The sequence below is a fragment of the Dermacentor variabilis genome, unplaced genomic scaffold, assembly GCF_050947875.1.
Source record: "Dermacentor variabilis isolate Ectoservices unplaced genomic scaffold, ASM5094787v1 scaffold_12, whole genome shotgun sequence".
NCBI classification, from domain to species: Eukaryota; Metazoa; Arthropoda; class Arachnida; order Ixodida; family Ixodidae; genus Dermacentor; species Dermacentor variabilis.
This window is the reverse complement of record NW_027460280.1, coordinates 21,345,627-21,349,503: the sequence shown is the minus strand read 5'-3', so window position 1 is coordinate 21,349,503 and position 3,877 is coordinate 21,345,627. Positions and strand designations below refer to the sequence as shown.

The 3,877-nt window shown below is 46.1% G+C and overlaps 1 non-coding gene across 1 annotated transcript; it reads left to right on the top strand.

Annotated features, from left to right (window-relative positions):
- Window positions 1–211: 211 nt before the first annotated feature.
- TRNAS-CGA (transfer RNA serine (anticodon CGA)) lies at window positions 212–284 on the top strand. Its single transcript has one exon. It is a non-coding gene; the product is annotated as a tRNA-Ser (tRNA).
- Window positions 285–3,877: the final 3,593 nt, after the last annotated feature.

Here is a 3,877-nt window from a genome sequence, read left to right as displayed (position 1 = left end):
CAAGGACAACATAGGGGAAATTACTTGTGCTTAATAAATGAAATAGAGAATCGATAAATTAATGAAGATTAAAGTGGATGAAAAAACAACTTGCCGCAGGGTTCCCAACACAGGGTTCCCAACAACACTCCAACAACACAGGGTTCCCAACAACACTCCCAGGGTTCTACTAGGACACATAAATACCCAAGAAAGTGGATGGGAAAACGGCGCCGCGGTAGCTCAATTGGTAGAGCATCGCACGCGAAATGCGAAGGTTGTGGGTTCGGTTCCCACCTGCGGCAAGTTGTTTTTTCATCCACTTTAATCTTCATTAATTTATCGATTCTCTATTTCATTTATTAAGCACAAGTAATTTCCCCTATGTTGTCCTTGGTATCAGTGTTTGTTGGCTTCTTATATATATATATATATATATATAGAAAATTATCAGTCATAGCACTCGTAGTAGGCAGGAAGTTAGGTGGGCGGATGACATTCAGACGTTTGCAGGGACAGCATGGCCACAATTAGTACATGACCGGGGTTGTCGGAAAAGTATGGGAGAGGCCTTTGCCCTGCAGTGGGCGTAACTAGGCTGATGATGATGATGAATGGCTAGGCTCAACATGGTCAAGTTGTCTGAAAACTGTCTAGCCCCCAACCAATACTTCGTGGTTTCAAAATTAAGAAACATTCGTTTTTCAAGACTTGTCCCAAATTAAGCACGAGACAGATTTTCATGATGCAAATGAGGAAAGGTTGTGCTTAGAGACACTGATAGGCCTGCTATATCCTGCAAAACTGTGTGAAATGAAATATGCTTGCCCTTTGCATGAGCAGCTAGCTCAGCACAAGAAATAGGTGCATTGCCTGCTGAAACGTTTTTAACGCCCACAAGAGGTCCTGGTTTCTTGTAATTTTTTCAAGTCCCTTGCACTCTATATAGCAATCCGGCGCATTTTGCTTTTGATATTTTATTCAAAATAAGAACAGCTCAACGTTTAAGGTTCTGAGATTTATATGGCAATAAATTAAAGGTAGAAGAGTATAATGCAATGAGCAAATAACAAGCTCGTTGCAGACAGTAAACAAATATTCCATTTATGCAAATAAATTGGTAGCAGGAAGGTTATGCGAAATTAGCGCTGAATGCAAAATGAAGAATATGATGCTGCAATGCCCCCATTCCGTGATTATTCTTGCATAAAGAAAATCCTCCTTATGAAAGGCGATCACGAAAATGCAAGCGTGTACTTTGGATCAGCCAGCCATACCTGCAGTATGCACTGTACCATCGGCAATATTAAAAACCACACACAACCGCACCTGATTTCAAGCTTAGGCCGCCAAAGAGCCTGAGTTTTAAATTATACCTAGACTTCTTATATTATACTACACACCTATATCTACTTACAATATTATCTTCACAACTGCGTCCAAGACATCAACCATCTGTCCGAAGGCAAACGCAAGTGGCTTGCTCTTGATGGAGGGCACCAAGGCTGGGCATTGGTAAACTGCTGCTATCACATGCATGACCTGCGGGAAACGACGCTTTAAGTTCAAGATAAACAAATGCTATTAGAACAAAAGAAAAGATCACTGGCAATGAGCCTCGTTTTGTTTGCACGAGAAAAGCCAAAATATGGACTTTGTGCTGCTTACTGAAAAAGAAGCAAGCCTCCTTCCAGATGTTGCAGTCATGCATTAAGATTGTCACAGAGCTGCATGTTTGTAGGCTCATATGCTGGTGTCGCCACTGTGCCAGCATGCTTTGCATAGTTTATTATTTCAAGTTAAATTGATTATTGTGTTTTCTTGCCAATTCTTGGCAAACAGCACCAGCAACGAAGTAGCTTACTTTACACACATACTTCCTTTTGAGGAGCGAATTCACACACACACATACACACACACACACGCGCGCGCGCACACACACACACACGCACACACACACACACACACTCACACCTCTACCACAGACTCCTACTGCTAAGTCATAAAAAAGCCTTTGTGTGACCAACCCCAAACTCCTCAACCTACACTTCCAGCTTAAACACTTTCTCGAGAGCCAGGGCAAGCCTTCTAGCTTCCACAGTGCTCCAAACTGTCGTTAAGAATTTCAATAGGGCTATATGAGGGCTTATATAACGGCTATATAAGGGCTATATAGAGCTATTAATAGCTCTATAAGGGCATACAAACTACCCAGAGTCACCTAAAGCTTGTATGATACCTCTAAAGCACAAGACAAATTTTCAGAATTCATTAGAGCTCCTGAAGCGAACTGCTATATACGTAGAACGTCTCGAATAACCTACCATTCACAGTTTCAGCGGTTGTCTACATCAATGGAAATGTAGGCTAATGGGAAATCCACGTTTTTATGATCAGAATTAGTGTACCGGCGAAACACACTACCAGATTTCTTACTCATTTATTTATGCTCTGGATGTAACGTTCCTTTCACAATAACAATCAAGGATGTGGATTCATCAGGGCAGAGGAGGAAAAAAGGAGGAAGCGTATACCTGACGCATTCCCACTGGTCCTCCCGAGAAACGGCGCCTCATAGAGCAGTTGTCCAGGGTGGCTTGAAACCAAACTCGGCTTTCAGGCGGGAACACTCGCTGCAACAAATTGGAAGAGTTTTATTGCGAGTAAAACTCTACCGACCTTATGCAATACATACGCACGCACACAAAACGCACTTGCACGCACACACAAATATATCCACTCTGAAAGCGCAGACGCAAAAGCGCGCCCGCGCACATTGATAAACACAAACAAGCACACATACATGCAGGTAGACACGCTAACACGTGCACGCACACACAGCGACCCACACAGAAACATGCGCGCACACAAACACGCTCACAAAACAAGTACGCACTAGACACACGCAAACACGCCGGCCCATACAAACCGGCATGTACGCGCGCGCACGCACGCATACACACACAAAGCGAGCCGAGCGCACGCACACATATAAACACATGCACAAAGCGAGCTGAGCGCACGCACGCACGCACACACAAATCGAGCCGGGCGCGAGCGCGCACACACGCACACGTACAGACAAAGCAAGCCGAAAACATGCTGAAGGCGTCCGGTCCGGCAAGCAGCAACAGCCGCACGCGACCGCACCAGGGAAACCAATACCGCGCCGGTTCTTTCGAAAGGTGGCAAAGCCAGTCGTCCTTTTTCTACGCGACGCAAAACTGGTTCCTCTTAACGCTGCTTATTTGAGGGCAAGCAGGGGGGGTATTCTGTAAGAGTACACCTAGTGGACTGTCCATTTCGGCCGCTGCTGATTGGATGCAGCTGTACGAGCCAGGAGGAGACGAGCGGCGCCAGCCAATCAGCAGCGGCCGAAATGGACAGTCCACTCGGTGGACTCCTACGGAATACTTCCCCAGTTCACAGATTTAATATCACCCGCCGTGGTTGCTCAGTGGCTATGGTGTTGGGCTGCTGAGCACGAGGTCGCGGGATCGAATCCCGGCCACGGCGGCCGCATTTGGATGGGGGCGAAATGCGAAAACACCCGTGTGCTTAGATTTAGGTGCACGTTAAAGAACCCCAGGTGGTCAAAATTTCCGGAGTCCTCCACTACGGCATGCCTCATAATCAGAAAGTGGTTTTGGCACGTAAAACCCCAAATATTATTATTAGATTTAATATCAATATACCAGCGAACGTGTGCCGCCGGAAGCTTGCTTGGTCGTAGAAGCGACGCATGACGCAATGATGGTGCAGGTTTAGCGCGTCGCTGGCTTGAAGACGGCGAGCTGCCGGTAGCGGCTCACGGAACCGTGCCGATGGTGACGGTGCCATTGTGACGAAATCTGAGGCGGCAATATTGACGGCTCAGGCGTCTTGTCTTTTTTGTATT